The sequence below is a fragment of the Pogona vitticeps genome, chromosome 1 (assembly GCF_051106095.1).
Source record: "Pogona vitticeps strain Pit_001003342236 chromosome 1, PviZW2.1, whole genome shotgun sequence".
Taxonomy (NCBI): domain Eukaryota; kingdom Metazoa; phylum Chordata; class Lepidosauria; order Squamata; family Agamidae; genus Pogona; species Pogona vitticeps.
In genome coordinates, this window is record NC_135783.1 from 159,003,439 (window position 1) to 159,026,078 (window position 22,640).

General features: G+C 42.3%; 1 long non-coding RNA gene across 1 annotated transcript; it reads left to right on the top strand.

Moving 5' to 3' along the window:
- The first annotated feature begins 15,451 nt into the window (after positions 1-15,451).
- Positions 15,452-21,011, top strand: LOC144583523 (uncharacterized). Its single transcript, XR_013537343.1, has 2 exons — positions 15,452-15,749; positions 18,986-21,011. It is a non-coding gene; the product is annotated as an uncharacterized LOC144583523 (long non-coding RNA).
- The last annotated feature ends 1,629 nt before the right edge of the window (positions 21,012-22,640 follow it).

Sequence of the window (22,640 nt, forward strand, 5' to 3'; positions counted from 1 at the left end):
CCAGGACTCCAGGGTTCAAATCTCTGCTGAGCCATGGAAACCCACTGGGATAGCATGGAGGAGGGAAACTGGCGAAACCACTCGCTAAAAAAATTTAAAACTAAGAGGATCCACTGGAAAACATTTCACTTGTGTGAATGTGCCCTCACTTATCTTGAAGCCGCCCTCTTAGGGTCTGTTCCAACCTGATGGCACATAACACACACAAGCAAACTGAGAAAGCTGAAATTTCTTCCTTTTTTTATCTTCAGTAATACCTCATTGGACTATTGGGTTGACCTTCATGGCCTTAGGAGAGGCTTTTCATCAGGCCCAGGAAAACAGAAATGGGTGTTGTAACAATGCTGGGCAATATTTCCTCCTGCTGGGCTCCTTCTTGGCAAAGGGGACTTCTCCCCAGTAAGGATGCCAGTAGTCAGGATGTATCTTCTGATGCACTGGACCTGCACGGGGAGTTTCTGAGCTCTGCTGAGAAAAAAAAAACCCACCCTCCTTTCTTCAGCCCAGCACTATGAAACAAAAACAAGAAAGGCAAGTTGAATTTAAAAAGAAACAAACTCACATCCCAGATGCACAGAATTTCAGAGAAACCTTGGGGGGGGGGAATCCTAAAAACAATTGGGGTTTTGAAAGAAAGCATTACATACAAAGATAATTTAAAATAAAGGAAGAATGGGCAACATGTACCCCTCCATGCCTTTTGTTTCTTCAAAAGACACACACACCCCTGAAAAAATTAAAAGATAAGAAATAACTATTGAAAACTGGAGGCATGACTTCTATGTGGCTAGGGCATCTCTACTGTGGTTCCATTTGTCTCTTTAAACAAAGATTTGATTTGTTTATCAGTCTAAGGGCTTACTTTTTCTTTCTTAAACAACCTTAAAAAGGCCACTTAGGAGCCAACTACACTGTTGAATTAAAGTGGGAGCTGGTTCGAGTTCTTTAAACATTGATTTAACATCACGTGGGTTTTGTGTTGGCGTGGGTGACCTTGTGGAACAACTGTTAGTGTGGTTGCAACCTGTGTGATATATTGGCACTTTGGCGCCCTCGATCTCAGTTTTCCAAGTTTTCCCTCTGTACTGGGAACAATTTTTTACCTTAGCCATACCTTGTGCTTTTCTTGAGGTGGAATTTGCCTGTCTTGAGACAGCTGATGCCAGACTCAGCAGCTCTTATTCAACAAAGCCAGATCAGCAGCCTACAACACAACCCACAATCACTATAACAGCTGTTTCCTTTGTCCTTTAAGAATCATCAGGTCTGATCTAAATTGTCTTTTTAATATTTTATTTGTTTAATATAAGTTTTGAAGTGGCATAGTGCTAGATCAATGCAGTGCTAAAATGCAACACATGGGGGGGGTTTAAAGGAACGGTTCACACTGCAGGATAGCCATTGCACTTGACACCTGAAATTCGGAAAATCCTGCAGAACTCACAGACATTATTTGCTCTGCCACAGGCAGTCACACATGACAAACGGGTTGAGAGAGAGAGAGAGAGAGAGAGAGAAGAACTGATTTAAAATAAAGAATCTACACATTGGTGTTTTTTTAAAAACCTGTTTTCTAGCTGGAAAATGTATGCTTAGCTATACATTGTGCACTGTAGTTGGAAATTTTCTATTTGATTTCAAACGTGCTAAACCTGATGTAAAAAGAGGAGCATTATGACATATTGTTGAGCCCTAAGTCAACTGATCAAGGAAATCTTCAATTTCCCACTCTATTTCCTTGACTGAGACTTCCTTCACATTTAATTGGGCACAGTCTGCTCATCTCTCCAGCCTCTCTGACGAGGCTCCATTGAGATTGCCCACCTTTATCACAAGCATCAAAGCTTTGGTAGCCAGCTGCACTCATGTCTCAAATCCTGGACGTGGGGAGGAGAGCTGTTAAACAGAAGCTTCCTAAAGAGGAATCATGGAGAAATTGAACATCTGAGAAACAGAAAGATTTAAAATATTTTATTAACAACACATCCCATAATGAACAATTCAATTGGGTTGATACATTGATGATTAACTACATAACATATTCATCAGGAGTACTCTTTCACATTTCTTGTCACCTCTTTAGGGCACAAGACTTAAATATTTTAGATGAGTGCCCCCCCCCCCCCCATCTCCCAGTTCTCGCTGTTTGCAAACAATAGGTGGTATTCAGAGTAGGAGAAGAAACAAAAGTACTCTTTTTTTACATGCTGGTCCATTATTTCTGTCTCCCCTGCAACACACTACATCTTTCTCTCTCTTCCATGTGTGGGTCTTTGACGTCACAAATTCTACTCGTGCTTTTCCACCATTGATTGCATGCTGCCCTCCTAGCAGCTATCCTTGGTTTTTCATTCATCCTAGGCTTCAGCTGTTGACACAGGTAGCTGTTCCTCCTCCTCCTGCTGCTGCTGCTTCCTGGCCTGAGGGAAGCAGAGGAGGCCTAGAAGTGGGTGGTAGGGTATGGCAAAGATGCAAAACCAGAAAGGGATGTACAGATTGTCAGCTGGTTGGGAATGGGTGGGGCAGGTCAGAGAGCTAGGCTTTGGCTGAGTTTGTAACCCAGCCTGACCTCTTTTATTTGTTTGTTTTCATTTGTATGCTGCCTTTATTCTAATTAAGTGACCCAAGTTGGTTCCACAGATTCTGTAGCGTCATCCTCAAGAATGGGATATTAGATACTGGTCGGTAATTATTCAGTATTGTGGGGTCCAAAGAGGGCTTTTCAAGCAATGGTATTACGATTGCCTTCTTTAAGCATGATGGGATCCTAACCTGTTGCAAGGAGGCATTCACCACTCCTCCTACCCAATCAACCAATCCCTTTCAGGCAACTTTCATTGGCCAAGGAGGGCAAGGTTCCAGCAGACAGCTGGTAGCCCCCACTTTCCCCAAGGGTCCTGACCCCACATCATCAAACTGCAGAAACGGAAACTCATCCATTAATGCAGGGCAAGCAGGGACCACAGTTCCATTCGCATGATCTGAAACCACTGCAGCATCCAAATCTGAGCTATTTTGCCTGCAAAGTGTTGTGCAAATTCTTCATAGTGAGCTACCATGTGGTCTGCATCATCTTTCTGGGGGCAGGCATGTAGCAGGCCCCTGACCATTCAAAAAAGCTCCACTGGGCAATTCCATGCAGATGCAATGGTCGCAGAGAAGAATGACTTCTTTGTCACTTCCACTGCCATGGAAGAGGCCTTCCAAAGGGCCCCGGCTCTTTTTTGATCGGATTCACTCCGAGTTTTCTGTTATCATCACTCAAATCTACAGCCTGCTTGTTTCATCTCCATTAGCTCCCTGCTGAACCAGGAGGGCAGTTTGACTCTACTTGGAGGGAGGAGCCATTTAGGAGCAATGAGGTCGATGGCTTTTGCCGTTTCCACATTCCAGAGATCAACCAGAGATTCAACAGGAAACTCCTGACTAAACAAACTGATTAAAGCCACAATAACATATAACAGTAAAAAAATTAAGTAGGTAATGGTATTACAACAATTTCTTAAAACTGTTGAGACCTCTTAGAAAAACGTTATAAAATAGTATCCAGCCCACAATATCCAAAACTGCCCTATTAGTTAAAAGCCTGTCTAAACAAACTTGTCTTCACCTGACACTGGAAGGACAAGAGGGAGGGGGCAAGCCTACCCTTCTAATGGCCGCTCCCAACCTGGGAGCCACCACGGAGAAGGCCCTCTCTTACATTCCCACCAGATGTGGGAGGCAGTGAGACAAAATTAAGGCCCTGGAGATCTTAAGAGCCAAGAAGGCTCATATTGAGAGATATGGCCCTTCCTTCATATAGCCTGAACCCAAACAGTAAGAGGTCATGACCAGCAACTGGGCATAGAAATAGATTAGCAGCTGTGAAGTTGTTGTAACAGGAATTGTTGTAACAATCCATATACAGTGGGGTCTTGACTTGAGAACTTAATCCGTATTGGAAGGCGGTTCTCAAGTCAAAAAGTTCTCAGGTCAAATCTGCATTTCCCATAGGAATGCATTGAAAACCATTTGATCCGTATCTGCTCTTTTCCGTCCATAGAAACTAATGGGAAGCTGCTATTCTGCCTTCGACCACTAGAGGGGGATATTTTGTTTCTTTTTTTTTAGGTCAAGAAAGGTTCAGGGAAGGCAGGGAAAATACAGTCCAGGCAGTCCAGTACCAGGCAGTCTGAAGACTGTCTCCCAATCCACTCTCTAAACGCTGGGAGGAGTGAGGAAGCAGACAGGCACCCTTTTCACTGGCCAACAGTTAACTGAAAGTTCACATTTTGCACTTTCCCTGCCTCCGACGTGGGTTTTTTTCAGTTCTTAACTCAAATCTAAGTATGTAAGTCAATATTTTCCTATGAGAGCGGTTCTTAAGTCAAAACGTTCTTAACTCGAGCCGTTCTTAAGTCAAGACCCCACTGTAACCAGCTCTTGTCAGCAATCTGGCTCCAGCATTTTGAACCAGATGAAGTTTCCAAACCATCTTCAAAAGCAACCTCACACAGAATGTATTGCAGTAATCCAAGCAGGATGTAACTAAGACATGCATAGCTATAGACACATCAGGCACCTGAATTAATGGGAACAGCTGGCACACCAGTTCTCACTGTGCAAATGCACTTCTTGCTATCATGAAGACTTGAGCATTTAACCTCAGTTGTAAGCCTGAGTTGTAAAGGTAAAGGTAGAGGTTCCCCTCGACATTTAGTCCAGTTGTGTCCGACTCTAGGGGGCAGTGCTCATCTCTGTTTCCAAGCCGTAGAGCCAGAGTTTGTCTGAAGACAGTTTCCGTGGTCACGACACAGAATGCCGTCACCTTCCCACTGAGGTGGTACCTATTTATCTACTCGCATTTTTACATGCTTTCAAACTGCTACATTGGCAGGAGCTGGGACAAGTGATGGGAACTCACTCCGTCATGTGGATTCAATCTAACGACTTCTGGTCTTCCAACCTTGCAGCACAGAGGCTTCTGCGGTTTAACTTGCAGCAGCACCACGGCCCCGTATGGTAGAATGGACACAGTTTAATCATTTTTGCTTGAGTGCAGGTTCAGGCTTTACTAGACTGAGCACCCAATTTTCTGTTTTCTGGCTGTCTTTCATATCTGTACAGCTCTCCTCCAATACCACATTTTAAATAAGTTGACTGTTGTCAGTGTCTGTCTTCGCTGTCTTTCTTTCACAAAGCATGAATGATTTAGACCTTGATTTCCAGTGACATATTATTTATTAATTCCAACCTCTTATTTATTATTATTATTATTATTAATAATAATTTTATTTATATACTGCTCATCTAGCTACCTGGGCTGTTCACAACAAAAAGAACAAAATTGAATCATAATTACATAAACTTAACAACTACTCAAAATTAAATAAGCATATTACCAATTAACTAAAACAACAGTAACATAAAACAATTAATAAAAGCAAGAGTGGAATTGGTGACTTAAGTGTTGGGTTGACCACTGTGCTCTGCAGACTTTACACATATGTGTACATTCACAGAGGCCATGATGAAGAACCATGTTTTAAGATGTCTTTTGAAAATCCCCAGTGAAGGGGCCAGGTAAATTTTTGGGAGGGAGGTTATTCCATAAATTTGGTGCAACTGCAGAGAAGACCCAGATCCTAGTCTTCTCTTAATTTCAAAAGGCAGAGGGACATCTTTTGGAAAATATGTAGTAGACGCTTTGGTCCAATATAGCATTTCTCTCTCAGCTTACCTAACTCAAATAAAGGATTTGGAAATTGGAAAATAGCTTTCTAGTCTGCATTTGGTGGAACAGGAATGGCAATGTTAGTTTACCTAAGAGGTTAAAGAGTATGTATGTTTCTCCATCATATGTGTTGTGTTTATTCACACTTTTGCTTCACCATTTCATTAAGTCTGAAACAGCCCTTCAAAGTATTTTGGCACAAAGGAACTGCAACCACATCCAAGCTGTTGCTTCTTCTGTCTTCTCCCAATAACCATAGTACAGATCATATATATATATGCTCATCTTCTGGAATCCTCTAGCACTGGGCAATTCTACATGAGGAAAATTTTCGTTTGAATTTGTGTGTAGTAAATGCATATTTAAATTCTCAATTTAAAAAGTCAGGAAATCCAGTTCTTCAAAATAAATACCTGGTTTATGAATGTGGGATATTGCGCTTATGTATCTGTAATTAAAAAACCCAGGAAATGGCCTGATATTGCTGCACAATATTGTGTCTGCGTAGCCACCAGGAAAAAGGGTGCCAAGCTTTACATAGCAAAGGGCAACAGTCAAGAAGGTGTACAGGATACAGCCCTGAAAATTGCTTTGTGTTTGAATGAGAAATGGTTAACTGATTAACCAAAGCATCAGCTTCTGGGATTTTCCCTTGCATGGTCTCACTTTGTGAATGGTAGTGAACAGAAGAGGGTATCCTGTCAACCATCTTGACTGCTGCCATTGGTGTTGTCAACGTTCAGGCTGCCCTTTGCTATGTAAAACCTGGCATCCTTTTTCCAGCTGGCAATATGGGCATGATAATGAGCAGCAATATCAGGCCGTTTCCAGGCTTTTTGCATCATGAGTACAGAAGCACAATATCCCACATTCATAAATTGGAGATTTTTTTAAAGAATTGAATCTAACAACCGCCAAATTACTGTACAGTTCTGAACTTCTTAGAACTGCATATGGTTGAACTAATGGAGCTTATTCTGACCCAACAATCCATAGAATGGCACTACCACTATCAGGATTCTTAACTATAAAGTTATTGTCTTACCTGTTTCTTTCTTGGAAAAACTGAAATATTCTTGCTACTATAAAAGGTGCACATATCCCAGAATCAGAATCTGGAGAGAGAAGTATATCTTAGTTGACATAATCCTGCCGATAACATTATAGCCTCTTACCCTCTACAGAGCAGATTTCTACTTGACAAGTCATTTTTGTTTTGACTAGCTTTGTTCACAGCAGCTGGAGGCTGCAACATTGCCTTAGATATGGCAAAGGATATGCTGAGGGGATTTCATGAAGTCCAGTAAATGGAGAGGAAGAGAAAGAGATTCCCCAAACAATCAAACCAGGGTTTGATTTTCCTACTGAAAATCTGCAACCTCGGTGTCTCCTTTGTCTTACATATACTGTATGTGTGTGTGTGTGGGGGGGGAATCAGAGAAAGCTCTCTTTCCTCCACAGGCCCCTCAGAACTGTCCTCCTCAGGTAACAATCCCATATGAAGGATTCTCCCTCAAGAGTGAGAATCTTGGCGCAAATCACAAGGCATGCACACCCCACACAAAATAGTAAAATGACCTGATCCAGGGCAGAGCAAGGATGTGGTAGAGTTTATAGCTGTGCATAAGCAAAAAGAAAAGCGAGCTGGGACAACATGTCAGGGAAAGAGCTGAAAAACTGCATCTACCAAAGTCTCCTTTTTAATATACACAGGTTACTGTGGTCCAGGGCCATTCTTGCCTCTGGCGACTCCATGAGGGCCTTGTTTATTGCACACCATGTTAAGGGGCCTCTGCATTCCTGTCCAGTCAATGGACTAAGAGGGAAGTCATTCAACAGGAAAAAAAAATCAAACTCTGTAACTAGCATAGCTTACATAAATTACTGAGGGAATAATTGTGTATATTTATGAAATGACAAATTTAGAGCAATTTTGTAGACCGTTTGTATCTAAATGCCCTACTTATCTCTTTAATTCAGTGCTTCCCAACCTTGGGACCCCAAATGTTCTTGGACTACAACTCTCAGAAATCCTGACCAGCACAGCTGGTAAAGGCTCCTGGGAGTTTTAGTTCCAAGGGGTTTTAGAACCACTGCCCTAATTCAGTTTTTGTTCTGTGATTTCCCATTGCAGGGCCGCATGTGTCCTTTGCTCCTTTATCTTCAACCGCAACGGGAGTATGCTCCGCTGAGAGGGCACCCAGTGGGTGCCATGGCTGAGAAAGGATTTGCACGTAGCTCCCCCAATGGTGTTCTAATATTCTGGCCACTGCACCACAAGGATCCTCTGTTCACAATACAGGAAAGCCATTCAAATTAGATTCTGGCTCAGCAGTGAGAATCATGCAGCCACCAAGTGCTCCAAATGATTGAATTGTCTAAAATGACAACGCTGGGACTATTGTACTTTGGACATAATGTGAAATAATAAGACTCAATGGAAAAGGAGGAGAGTAATAGGAAAAGTTAAAGGCAGTAGGAAAAAGAAGACGGACAAAAGATGGGCTGACTTAGTCAAGGAAGTGGTGGACTATAGTTTGAAAGACCTGAGAAGGGCTGCTAATTGAAGGTCATTTCCTTCATAGGGTCTCCATAAATTGATAGCAACTTGATGGCACATAACAATAGCAACAAAGAACTTTAGATGATCTAATGGTGACAGGGAGATTGTGACTCTAGGACCTGTGTCCTCTATACCTTGTTTTTTTTGGGGGGGATCATAGTTTTCTGGGTTCATTTGGAGGGGCTGGTGTGGCCTCTACAGGCTCCTGGCCCCTCTCAGCATCCTCCATCCATGTTCTACATGGAATTGATGCATTTTCTGTCTTTTCCTGTTGACCAGATTGTGAAGCTTTTCCAGAAAGGATCTCTAGGCTATATATTTTTTTTTTCTGTAAGGAGCCTGATTCCTAGTGATAGGTGATGCAACATGTGGCCCTCCAGGTGCCAATGTATTGCAATGCCTATTACCCAACATCATTAGTTATGGGGCTGCATCCCCAAAACACTGTCTGAGTTGCCAGATCAGCTGCTTCCCATTCACTGAGATCTCAGGACAAACTTTGGAGCAGGGAGGTGAACTGTTGTATGGTTACAGGGGGTGGGCCCTTGAGTAACAAATGCAAAATAAGAGGTGCGCATGTGCGTTTGCAAAGAATAAGATGGTGGAGATTGCCCATGATCCTAAATAGATACTATGTATACAATGTACAGGCAAACACCTCTGTACTGATCCCTTAAGCCCTGGTGCCATCAGGAGCGGGAAGGAGATATATAAACGGAGGACCAGTTTGCCTAGTGCTGAATTTGCTCTGCAGGTACTGCTAACTGTGGATGGATTTCCCTTCTCCTGGTTCTTTCTCTTTAAACCAAACATGTACCGGGCAATCTTTCAAACAGGGGACACATTCAAAAAGACATTGGTCCTCTGGCAAGCCTTGAAATGAGCAACTGTGTTCTATAAAAGAAGACACACAACTGCCTTAGCTAAGCGTGCTTTGGTGAGTTGGTAAAGAATAGCGTTTTTTAAAAAGTGGTTAAGCAAAGGAAGACATGGCTTTAGACAGATCCCGCTTACATACATATGCACACAATACTGAGAATGAGGCTTTGAAAAAGTTTCTCATATAGCTTGCTTCCAACATGTCATACGCAGACCCACCATCTCGTAAACTAAATGAGCTCTAAAGGATCCCATCAGCTTTCAGTCCAAAATCGAGCGGGTGATCTTTCATTGTAAAAATCTTGCAGAACGTGTTTGGAGACCCATGAGAGCTCCGCACTTCCTTTGATTGTCAACCAACCATAGAGAAGCAGCTCCTCAAATTACCTGTAAAGGCGAATGCATTGCTTTAGCCACATGGCAGGGATTTCTTGTTCCACAGGAGTGAATCTGACTGTTTGAGGTTCTAGTCGACCCTCTGAAACTGCTCTGCGAGCAGACCCACAGAAAGCAACAGCACACCTTATGGAGGAAATGAATACTGTAGTTGATGTGAATAAGAACAGTATCAGACACAAGCTGCAGTTACAAAAACTGTTAATATTTCTGATAGGACCCTGTAGTATTTTAAAACAATTTTCTTGGAGAAGAGTTGGGCAGTTTTACCAACAAAACCCTCGATGGGCCCCGTAAACTCCAGAAAGTCACTCTCCCTCTGTGGACAGGAGTGGTAACAACACTGCCCTCTTCCTTGCAGAAGTAGTGTTAATTATTCCTGAGCAAAGGCTACAGCATCAGCTTTGCAGGTCATGGGATCCTGAGTAACTGGGCAGCATGTCCTAAACCGCCTTAATTGGCTGTTCATGTCTGCTAAAGTTTAGCCTAAGCTCTGCTGTTCTGCTAAAGCGGTGAACCAGGCAGTTGTATCTGGGAGCAAGAAGACTCATTTACATCCACGAGTTTCACATAAATAGGATGAATCTGCATCTTCTCTCCTTTTCTTGGAGTAATGCCATCTTAAGGCCATAACGTTCTACAAGCACCTCCGTGATTAGAATCAAATTGTACAAGATAGAATTTGTTTACATGTTGATTTAATTAGCACACATTAAAGTAGGCAGTCTCAGAGGTCACACATCCATATCCCTCATCTTGAGAGGTCTGCACCTAGTTCCACGACTCCCACTCAACTTTTCTTATAAAAGTATTTATTTTTTTAGACGCTCCCTTGTGCCTTCTAGTGGTGAACTTGGTGTTTTGGGGTTTTTTGTTTGTTTGTTTTTGTTTTTTAAGCCAACTTCCCCCCCCCCCGATAACATATTAAACATTTTGGAGCTGCTGCAAGGCCACAGGAAGCTTGCAGGCCACATGTTGCTCACCTCAGCACACACAGAACTAAAGATGGCCTCACACTGAGGTAATAGAGGAGGGATTCTGCCTCCATTGTGTTAGATATCTGGCTGCAGAGCCAAAGGTTGGGAGTTAAATTACGCACTGTGCCTCCTGAGAACAGCCAGGCTACATAGTCCTGGGCAGGCTGCACAGCCTCTAGAGCACCCCCAGAAGAAGGGAATGGTAAACATTTCTGCATACTCTTTAACTAGAAAATCCTGGGAAGGGTTATCATAGGCTGGACTGGCTTGATGTCACATAATTGTTATTACCTCAGCTGAAACAGAATAATTTAAAATAAAGATCTGGAATGATATATGTATTTCGTTTTAGGACTGTCTCTTTTTTTTTAACATTTTAATGTTTTTATTACTTTATTAATATTTTATTCATTATTGTAAGGCATCTTCAGCCTGATTATGGCAATAAATATTTTGTGCAACAACAATAATATATAATATTTGTGTGTTATCAAGTCAATTCTGACTTACAGCAACCTTTCTCAGTGTTTTCTAGGTATAAAGTATTTAAAAGTGGTTATCAATAATTAAAATATCAAGAAAAAGGAGCACATCAGGTACTTGAGCCTCCATTTCCAAGATCCCTGCTCAGACCTATAGTGGTAAATTAAAAAAAAAAAAAAGATTGCTCAAAGCTATTTAATACTTTGATTTTTTAAAAGACATACAAGGTGCATTCTGTTAGGAGTTTTGTTCCACTGAAATCATACAAAACATTCAAACTCCAAAGACACAAAACAAGGACAGAAACATGTAGCATGTTATATTTTAATGTGAGCTTTCGTGGACACGTCCACTTCATCAGACATATAGAAACAGAATGAACTGTTAAATGGAATATCAGTTTCATACTAAATATTCATTTACTCTTGGATGTATGTCACATTTACATGCAATAATTCATGGCTTATGTCAGTGATGGCAAACCTTTTTGAGATCGAGTGCCCAAACGGCAACATAAAACCAAATTATTTCTTTTGAAGTGCCAACACTGCAATTAAACCTGAATACTGAAGTTTTAGTTTACAAAAAACAACTCATACAGTTGCCTGAACTAATCAACACCTTTTGTCTTAAAAGAAAAACACAACAGAACTTTCAATGACACAAACACATTTTATTGAAAAATAACTATTAACTCTAGTAAATGGAAAAAATATTAAAGTAATAGTCTGAAGCCAGGTAATTTATACAAATTTTAAAATAATTATATGTGTGTATTTTTTGATATGGGATACTCAACTTGGCATGCTTTTGCACAATTAATGTGATTTTTGATGTTGTATGCATGCTAATAATTTGTCAAGTCCTGGCTCATATGACGTCAGTTTGAGAGCAACACATACAGCACTCGGGTCATCGGTCAGTCTGTTTCTGGTACCAGATTTGATATAATTCAAAGCTGAAAGCAGCTGCTCACAAGCATAAAATGACCCAAACAAAGTAAGAGCGATCCCAAGTGCTTCCATTGACTTAAAATTATTTGGCAGAGAATTCCACACTTTAAGGATTTCATTTTCAGAACTACCAACTGTGCTGTCCTTTGTCATCCCTTCACACTCCATAGTTCTTCTAGTGGTCCTCTGTGAATTCACACAAATGGGTTGTTCTGTGCCTGCACTGAACGTCTCGGAAGATTCTAGAGCTAAAAGTAACAATTTAGTAGGACGTTCCCCTGTGGAACACATGCTCTGCCCACCCAAGATTCCCTTCAGTTCCCAAATTTTGTCCACCGGGCAAATTTTGGGAACTGATATAGCTCGTGATGGACAGAGGAGAGGATGGGTGGGGTGTGTGAATTCACAGAGGACCACTAGAAGAACTATGGTAGGTAACCTCTTTTTCTTCATGGCCTCTGTGAATGCACACAAATGGGTGACTAGCAAGCTTCATTTACCAGATGGTGAGGCGTCATGGAAGGAAGGATGCCAATACAGCTCTGCCAAATCCAGCATCATTGCATGCTCTCACATCTAGGTGGTAATGCCTGACAAAGGTCAATGGGGTAGACCATATTGGAGCACGACAGATGTTAGGAATCTCGATTCCATGCTGGAATATTTCTAATAGAAACCATTGTACAGATCAGATGATGGGATTTCAATTATAGCATGTTTTTGAAGAAGGGATGAGACTTCTTCTTGAAGGGTGTCATGAGTGCATCCGAAGACCTGGAACCAGAAGGGTTAACTGAGGCTGAAGAGAATGCTGAGAGAGCAGAAACACCTGAATCGCCTCCAGATTCTCCTTCCACAGCAGACAAGCTTCAGGCCAGGCTTCGGGAAAGACTTAGGACAAGGAGATCAGAGGATCGCTTGAAGGCTGTCCACAGAAATCTACGTTCATCTAGTCCTGAGTATTAACAGGATAGAAAGCTTTCCAGCAGCTCAGGGAGCTGTTTTACTATAAAACAGCTCCCAGTGAAGCCAGAATTTCTGTGGAAGTGAAGAGTCAAAACCTTGGCTTGCATCCACGCTTCTTGAACCGTGTTCCTGACTCTGAACTTTGGACTCTGCCCCTGGACTACGCTGGTATTGGACTTTGGACTCTGACCCTGGACTACGCTGTTTATCGGACTCTGGACTTTGACGCTGGACTTCATTCTGTGAGTTGATTTATGGACATTGGCTTTGCGTTCTTGGTATTCTTGACCCTGGACTGGTTTATCGGACTTCAGCTGTTGTAACCCCCAGGAACATGACAAAGGGCTACAGAATATGGGGTAGATCTGATTATTCCTATGGGTGGGAGGGATGCAAATTCAATGAAATAGCTGAATTTAATAATAAAAAGGACACATTGATCATTAGTGACATTTTGCCAAAAATGAAAAAAATGGTTTTAATCTGGTTTGAAATGGGTAATGAAAACAGTCTAGTGGTATATGAGATTTATGAATATTGCTGATATGGCTTACCCTTTTTGGGAGGTTTGCGAGAAGGTTGGCATCGATTGTACTGATTTTCATTCTGAAAGGGCGATGTCAATGGTGGTGGGCCTTGAAATGGCCTGTCAGGTGGTTGTGATCTGAACTGTCTATATGGCTGGAATCTCTGTATGATTGTTGTTGAAATGATTGTGGATAGAATTGAGTCTGTCTGTATTAGGGTCGTTGGTATCAAAAGGATTGTTGATTTGTGTATGATCTTGCCGTTTTCTGTATTTTATGAAGGTTTTCCATAGTTTCATGTGTTTTTTGATAAAAGAGACCTGAGCCATCAAAAGGAAGATCTTCTATCCTTGACTCAGCATCATCGGACAGCCCAGTGGATCTCAGCCATGCATGTTGGCACAACACTATTGACGATGCTAGGTCTTCGATGCCATGTCCACTGCATGTCTAGCCACAATCCTCTGTTGTTTTGTCAGTGAGGTGGCTTCGATATGGGCATTAATCAGTTCAGTTTTGATGGATTTGGGTGCGGATTCTAGTATCGGGAGAATTTTGTTCAAAAGTTGGCGCTGGTAAGCGCCCATCGCCGCTTGATATTTGGTGATGCTAGGTAGAAAAGATTGGAGCAAATAAATTATTCTACCGATGATGTCAATTTTCTGACCCTTTTATTAGTAGGGGCCACTGAAGACTTATTTCTGGCCCTGGACTGTTTGGACTCCACAATTATTGAATTGGGAATAGGGTGTTTGGCCAAAAACTCGGTGTCCGTTCCATGCATCTTTTAAAGGTCTCCAGTTTGTCTAGAGATTTGTAGTGTGAATGGTGGCTTGTCCCATGCTTCCTTAATTAGCTTCAACATTGATTGAATAAAGGTAAGACAGAATGGAGGTGTCCTTTCTTGATGTCATTGAAGATTAGATCAGCTTCAGGTGATGGAGGTTCTTCGAAGTGGAATTGTAGGGATTTAGCCATTCTGGATATCATCTGGGAATAGGAAGTGACTCAATAAAGAAACCCACAGTCTTGTTTGGTGTTGCAGTCAAAGTAGGACCAGGAGCAGAAAGATTAGGATTCAGATTTTGGAAATAAACTATGATACTCTTGCCTACTTTGGGGATGAGAAACAGAGAAACACAATTGCTACACACTTCAGACTTCTGCTGTTCTCAGTAGAAACTGCAGACCTAATGCAGTGGAGATTAACTTTGGAAGGTTCCTTTTTTCATGGGTTTGAGTCAGTCTCTCTCTCTCTCTCTCATACACACATACACACACACACTCCCTCCCTCCCTCAATTTTCTACATACATTTAAATAAGCTGATGAATCCACCGGTCCCTCTCTCGCACCTTCCTTCCCACCTTAATTGGAGCTTTCCACCTCGGGCGGAAGTAGTCATTCACAAGCTGGATTGACTGCCCAAGGCTGTTCTACAGCCATAAACAATAAAGCAGCCTTATCTCTGATCTTTAAAAGAACTGATTCACAAGTGCCACAACCAAGGAAGGTAGCAGGGAGAGGTGGATGATAGTGCAGTTTGAGGTTTGGCTGTGGGGGGTGGTGTGGTGTGGTGTGGGTAGCTGTTAAGGTATATAATTTTTATATAGCCTGAACATAATATGTGTGTGTGCAGAACAAGATTAAGATGACGTCATTCCTTCATCCCTGGCTGATGCAATCCACTGCAACATGAAGATTGCCACACCTGTGTGCATGAAGTCACCTCAGACGGGATTGGACCAGACTGATACCAGAATTGTATTTAAGAAATGAACACTGTACAGTCTTTCTCTTCTCCTGTATATTGATGTCTGCATGTCATGCTGCTGGTTTGAATACTGAGCCACTGAAGTGCTGTATGTATGTATGTATATCCTGTATATATTTGTAAATACACTGCTGAAAAGAAGAAGCTGTTGTGTGCGTTTATCTGCGCTTTACTCTGCGAGAGACAAGATAAATTCACAGACGCACACTCCCTTAACAGTAGCACTCCGCTTGCGTGCTGAGGGAGAGGTCTCCATGTGCCAACTGTGGCACACGTGCTATAGGTTTGCCATCACTGGCTTATATTGTTTCAGGGCTCTGTTGTAAAAATTCTTTAGGAGACAGAAAACAGACACTAGACTTGGGCAAAGATGCAGGAGGAGAGAAGAGAGGAATATGTGTGGGTGTGGGTGTTTGAAGACTGGGGATTCACTTAAACATCAAGAGGGAGAGAAGAAGATAATATTAAATATGAAGGTGAAAGAATATCACAGAGGAATTGTGTGTGTTAATGTAGGTAATGTGTGTGTGTGTGTTTAGTCGTTTAGTCGTGTCCGACTCTTCGTGACCCCATGGACCAGAGCACGCCAGGCCCTCCTGTCTTCTACTGCCTCCCGGAGTTGTGTCAGGTTCATGTTGGTTGCTTCGCAGACACTGTCCAGCCATCTCATCCTCGGTCGTCCCCTTCTCCTCTTGCCATCACACTTTCCCAACATCAGGGTCTTTTCCAGGGAGTCTTTTCTTCTCATTAGATGGCCAAAGTACTGGAGCCTCAGCTTCAGGATCTGTCCTTCCAGTGAGCACTCAGGGTTGATTTCCTTTAGAACTGATAGGTTTGTTCTCCTTGCAGTCCAGGGGATTCTCAAGAGCCTCCTCCAGCACCACAATTCAAAGGCATCAATTCTTCGGCGGTCTGCTTTCTTTATGGTCCAGCTCTCACTTCCATACATCACGACAGGAAAAACCATAGCTTTGACTATTCGGACTTTTGTTGGCAAGGTGATGTCTCTGCTTTTCAAGATGCTGTCCAGATTTGTCATCGCTTTCCTCCCAAGAAGAAGGCGCCTTTTAATTTCAGGGCTGCTGTCTCCATCTGCAGTGATCATGGAGCCCAGGAAGATAAAATTTGACACTGCCTCCATATCTTCCCCTTCTATTGCCCAGGAGGTGATGGGACCAGTGGCCATGATCTTAGTTTTTTTGATGTTGAGTTTCAGACCGTTTTTTGCACTCTCCTCTTTCACTCTCATTACAAGGTTCTTTAATTCCTCCTCACTTTCTGCCATCAGAGTGGTATCATCTGCATATCGGAGGTTGTTGATATTTCTTCCGGCAATCTTAATTCCGGCTTGGGTTTCTTCCAGTCCAGCCTTCCGCATGATGTATTCTGCATATAAGTTAAATAAGCTGGGGGACAATATACAGCCTTGCCGTACTCCTTTCCCAATTTTGAACCACTCAGTTGTTCCATGACCAGTTCTAACTGTTGCTTCCTGTCCCACATATAGGTTTCTCAGGAGACAGATAAAGTGGTCAGGCACTCCCATTTCTTTAAGAACTTGCCATAGTTTGCTGTGGTCCACACAGTCAAAGGCTTTTGCATAGTCAATGAAGCAGAAGTAGATATTTTTCTGGAACTCTCTGGCTTTCTCCATAATCCAGCGCAAGTTAGCAATTTGGTCTCGAGTTCCTCTGCCTCTTCGGAATCCAGCTTGTACTTCTGGGAGTTCTCGGTCCACATACTGCTGAAGCCTACCTTGTAGGATTTTGAGCATAACCTTGCTAGCGTGCGAAATGAGTGCAATTGTACGGTAGTTGGAGCATTCTTTGGCACTGCCTTTCTTTGGGATTGGGATGTAGACTGATCTTTTCCAATCCTCTGGCCACTGTTGAGTTTTCCAAACTTGCTGGCATATTGAATGTAGCACCTTAACAGCATCATCTTTCAAGATTTTAAATAGTTCAACTGGAATGCCATCACCTCCACTGGCCTTGTTGTTAGCCAGGCTTTCTAAGGCCCACTTGACTTCGCTCTCCAGGATGTCTGGCTCAAGGTCAGCAACTACATTGTCTGGGTTGTTCGGGATATCCACATCTTTCTGATATAATTCCTCCGTGTATTCTTGCCACCTCTTCTTGACGTCTTCTGCTTCTGTTAGGTCCCTCCCATTTTTGTCTTTTATCATGTTCATCTTTCCGCAAAATGTTCCTCTAATATGTCCAATTTTCCTGAACAGATCTCTGGTCTTTCCTTTTCTGTTATCTTCCTCTATTTCTTTGCATTGTTCATTTAAGAAGGCCCTCTTGTCTCTCCTTGCTATTCTTTGGAAGTCTGCATTCAAGTTTCTGTAACTTTCCCTATCTCCCTTGCATTTTGCTTCCCTTCTCCTCTCTGCTATTTCTAAGGCCTCGTTGGACAGCCACTTTGCTTTCTTGCATTTCCTTTTCTTTGGGATGGTTTTCGTTGCTGCCTCCTGGACAATGTTACGAGCCTCTATCCAAAGTTCTTCAGGCACTCTGTCCACCAAATCTAGTTCCTTAAATCTGTTCTTTACTTCCACTGTGTATTCATAAGGGATTTGGTTTAGATTATACCTGAGTGGCCCAGTGGTTTTTCCTACTCTCTTCAGTCTAAGCTTGAATTTTGCTATGAGAAGCTGATGATCAGAACCGCAGTCAGCTCCAGGTCTTGTTTTTGCTGACTGTATAGAGCTTCTCCATCTTTGGCTGCAGAGAATATAATCAATCTGATTTCGATATTGCCCATCTGGTGATTTCCATGTATAGAGTCGCCTCTTGTGTTGTTGGAAAAGAGTGTTTGTGATGACCAGCTTATTCTCTTGACAAAACTCTATTAGCCTTTGTCCTGCTTCGTTCTGAACTCCAAGGCCAAACTTCCCTGTTGTTCCTTTTATCTCTTGGCTCCCTACTTTAGCATTCCAGTCCCCTAGAATGAGAAGAACATCTTTCTTTGGTGTCAGTTCTAGAAGGTGTTGTAGATCTTCATAGAATTGTTCAATTTCAGTCTCCTCAGCAATGCTGGTTGGTGCATAAACTTGGATTATTGTGATGTTGAATGGTTTGCCTTGGATTCGTATTGACATCATTCTATCATTTTTGAGATTGTATCCCATTACAGCTTTTCCCACTCTTTTGTTGACTATGACGGCTACTCCATTCCTTCTACGGGATTCTTGTCCACAATAGTAGATATGATAATCATCTGAGCTGAATTCGCCCATTCCTGTCCATTTTAGTTCACTGATGCCCAGGATGTCGATGTTTATTCTTGCCATCTCCTGTTTGACCACCTCCAGCTTCCCAGTGTTCATAGATCTTACATTCCAGGTTCCTATGCAGTATTTTTCTTTGCAGCATTGGATTTTCCTTTCACTTCCAGGCACGTCCACAGCTGAGCGTCCTTTCGGCTTTGGCCCAACCACTTCATTAGCTCTGGAGCTACTTGTACTTGTCCTCCGCTCTTCCTCAGTAGCATGTTGGACGCCTTCCGACCTGAGGGGCCCATCTTCCAGCGTCATATCTTTTAGCCTTTTGTTTCTGATCATGGGGCGTTCTTGGCAAAGATACTGGAGTGGCTTGCCATTTCCTACTCCAGGTGGATTGCGTTTAGTCGGAACTCTCCACTATGTCCTGTCCGTCTTGGGTGTCCCTGCACGGCATAGCCCATAGTTTCTCTGAGTTACTCAAGCCCCTTCGCCACGACAAGGCAGCAATCCATGAAGAGGAATGTAGGTAATACTGACAGTTTTTACCTTTGAGCTTTAAGCTGGACTTGGTAGTTGTGAAGAAAATAACAGTGGCAGTAGAGAAGTGCAGAAGAATTAAATTTGATAATGACTTACCTGTAGGCTTCCAGAAGTTGTTGTACTGCTATTGCAGCCTCTGTGGTAAACTGTCAAGGATAATGGTAGTTGTAGTGCAACATCTAGAGGGCCATGGCTTCCCCCTCCCTCATACAGTGTTTTTAAACAAAAATTCTGCATGACCTTTTAAAATGAAGCTGGACTCCTCTCAGGAGTCCAGCTTCATTTTAAAAGGACATGCAGAATTTTTGGATTTGTTATACCATGGTTTTTTCTTTCATTTTTGGCAACAAATAGGACAAGCTTTTTGTCTTCTAGTTCTACTGTGTATTTTCATCTCACCCCCGCCCACCACCAAAGGTATAAGAAACTTCAGCTGAAGTCTGCTTCAGAAAGAAATAGATGATTCTGTATTGCAGGAAATGGACAGAAGGCAGCCAGTCTGGAAATTGGACCCAGAGCTGTTTATATAGAAGCCAAACATGTGGTAATGCCCCTCCACCTCACAGACAATGAAGATACAAGAGAAGGATGCCCTGTCAGGAGAGTTAAAGATGCGTTAGGACAGCAGGTCGTCTTTAACAATAAAGGAAAACTAGATTAGATGGAGGTTTCCCTGCCTTACCAAATGAAATTTTTGCCTGTGAGAAAACAGGCTCACCAATGCAAAGAAGAACTTGTAAGATAGTGATATTCTTTTTATTTAGCAAAACGTATTATAAAATATTAAAATAGTTGCTGCTGGAGGACATGGAATAACATGGCCTACAAAGGGCTGCTTGTAGCTGTGAGCAAATGCAGGTTAAATCATCACCGCCCACACTTGGAATAAAATGCTTTTCCAGCACATATTGATTTCCATCATTTTATGCAATTCTGTAGGACAGCTAGAGCTGGAGCTTTTTGTAGTAAAAGTGTAGGCATACCGAGCTAGGAGTGGAGAAAGAGTGAGAAATCAAAGTGGATTCAGATATGAGTATTTCAGAGAGAGAGAGAGAGTGAGTAAGGTGGTCCTTCTTTGCCAGAGCAGCAGATTAATGATGCCTTTTCTTTTTGTGAAAGGGACACCTTCCACTACATCAAGGACAGGACAAGCCATATGCACCCTCAGGGGCATTTTAATGGATCCAAGGCCAGCGCAGAACCTACCCATTATTCTCGCTTTAAAAATTATTTCCACTCATAGCAGCTTTGGGGAGTGGCAAGTTTTGCATAAGGTTGTAGGTGTGTGTGTATGCACATGTGTGCATGAGCCATGACTCTTCCCTCTCCAACACCAAAATGTTTCTACTCAACAATTAGGTGTAAAATGGCTAAAAACAGCCATGTCTGGGCCAGGTATAGACAATGGCAGTGGCTGGAAGTGAAACTTTGGCCCCAGACTTCTCAGATTGCTCACACCTGCGCTAATACTGAAAATGTTGAATTGGTCAGTGGGCAATTGTGATCTTTGTCCTTCCCTCCTATTGGCTGATTATTTGATCATCTCTAGACATCAATCCTTGAGCATTACAGGCTATAATATCCAACTCCACTGAGGCCAGCATTGTTGTTGACTTAGGAAGGAGGCGGCCAGGGTTCCATCCCCAAGTCCATCATGAAGCTTAGTGAGTCACCTTGGGCCAGGGACAGTTTTCAGCCTAGCATCTTCCTCCACTCCTGACTTGCGAGGTTAAAATGAATGGCAATGAGGGCGAGGAATCATGTACATTGCCTCCAACCTCATGAAAAAAGGGCAGAGATACTGTACAGTATTTTATCTTGTAAATGCAGCAGAAAGGTTGTGTGTTTTGTTTTCCAGTAATTTAACAATTGTGAAGAGCTGAAAAAAACCATCAAATTTGGCTTGGATACTGCTGAGTTCCAATCTTAAATAATTGGCTGGGCCATATCCCAGCTGGCCTCTAGGAATAGTAGCTCTGTAACTGGAGTAAATAACCAAGAATAACACAAAACTTTGCCCAGATATTACCGGGGGGGGGGGGACTTCAATAATCAGGTGGGTGGCGCAGTGGTTAAACCACTGTACTGCAGCCAAAACTGCGCTCACAATCCCAAGTAGCCGGCTCAAGGTTGACTCAGCCTTCTATTCTTCCGAGGTCAGTAAAATGAGTACCCAGCTTGCGGGGGGTGGGGCAATGTGTAGCCTGCATAATTAACTTGTAAACCGCACAGAGAGTGCTTGAAGCACTATGGGGTGGTATATAAGCAGCACGCTTTGCTTTGCTTTAATCTGACATCTTGTTCTGGGGATTCTGGGAATAGTAGTCCACTAGGGTGTCAGAGCTACAAACATGTTTCCTCTTGAACACTTTTGATTTTACAAGTGAAAACACTGGACAGGTTATACATTGTCTGTAAATACTGCCTGGGAGTTTCTGGGAATTGTCATCCACATAATTAGGTTGCAGGTATTCTGGGAGTTGTAGTTCTCTTACCGAAAAGATTCTTTTGAATGTTAAGGGGGAGAAACATGAATTTGGTAAAGGTGCTACTGACAATTCAACATAAACATATAGGTTATATCAGGACTATTCGAAGTAGTGTGGCTTGTTGTAGTTGCCAAAATGGTCATAGGAAATAGACCAATATTCAAACTTCAGTAATTTAACTTAGGTTGCATTTTGACTGTTCATGCTGGGAGATTCTGTGCAAGAGGGTTCTAACTCTGGCACAAGCTGTGTTAGTCTCAGGGTAGAGACAGTGACTAACAGAAAAACACGTCAGTGCTTCCCCACTGGCCTTTATCCTTGATAATTGTTTGTAACATACTGTTGACTTTCACTGGCTTCCCATTTTTTAATCATCATCATCATCATAATCTTAGAACTGCAAAGTTGGAAGACACCCTGTGCACCATCGAGTCCAGCCCGTCAAGGAAGCACAGTGGGGAACTGAACTCCCAAGGTCCGGCTCTGCAGCCAGACCAATGAAAATGTATTTTAACTAGGGTTGCCATCTTGCAACTGATAGGGCTCTTGGCTTCCCAAGAGTGACAGGACAAGTAGAACTAAAGCTGCCTGTGGAAAATGACTTCTCCTTCCCACTTGCCGTGCAGCTGTTGAAAGTCCAGCAATCCAGCCAGAGAACCTAGCAAGCTGCTTCTGTTTTCAAGGTTTGCTCACAGTTTCCAAACAGAGAAACCTGTTGGGCCAGATCATCAAAAGATGGAAGTGAGCACAGGGCACTGAATGCAACAGAGGTCTGTCAGAATAAAGTGCAAAGGTTCAGAGAAAATGGGAAAGCACTCCATGGTCTGAATATTTTACACACAAGATTAACTGTTCAGTCTTCATCAACATATGTTTACATCTTTATTTCAAACATTAAAAATATGTGGTAATGAATTCCTTTTAATATTTGAGCATGAGATAACATATAGATATCAATAAATGAGTTTAATACTCATTTCAGAGACAACATCCTGGTTTTTTCTCTTCTTCTTTCTTGGATTTCCTCTAGTGTTGCTATATCTGGATTAGGACAGAACAACATTAGTTGTTTACTTGTTACATAACATTTCATCTTTCAAAGAGGCAGCCTGTTTCTGTAGAAAGAAAAATAAGCAAAAGAGTTGTGGCACC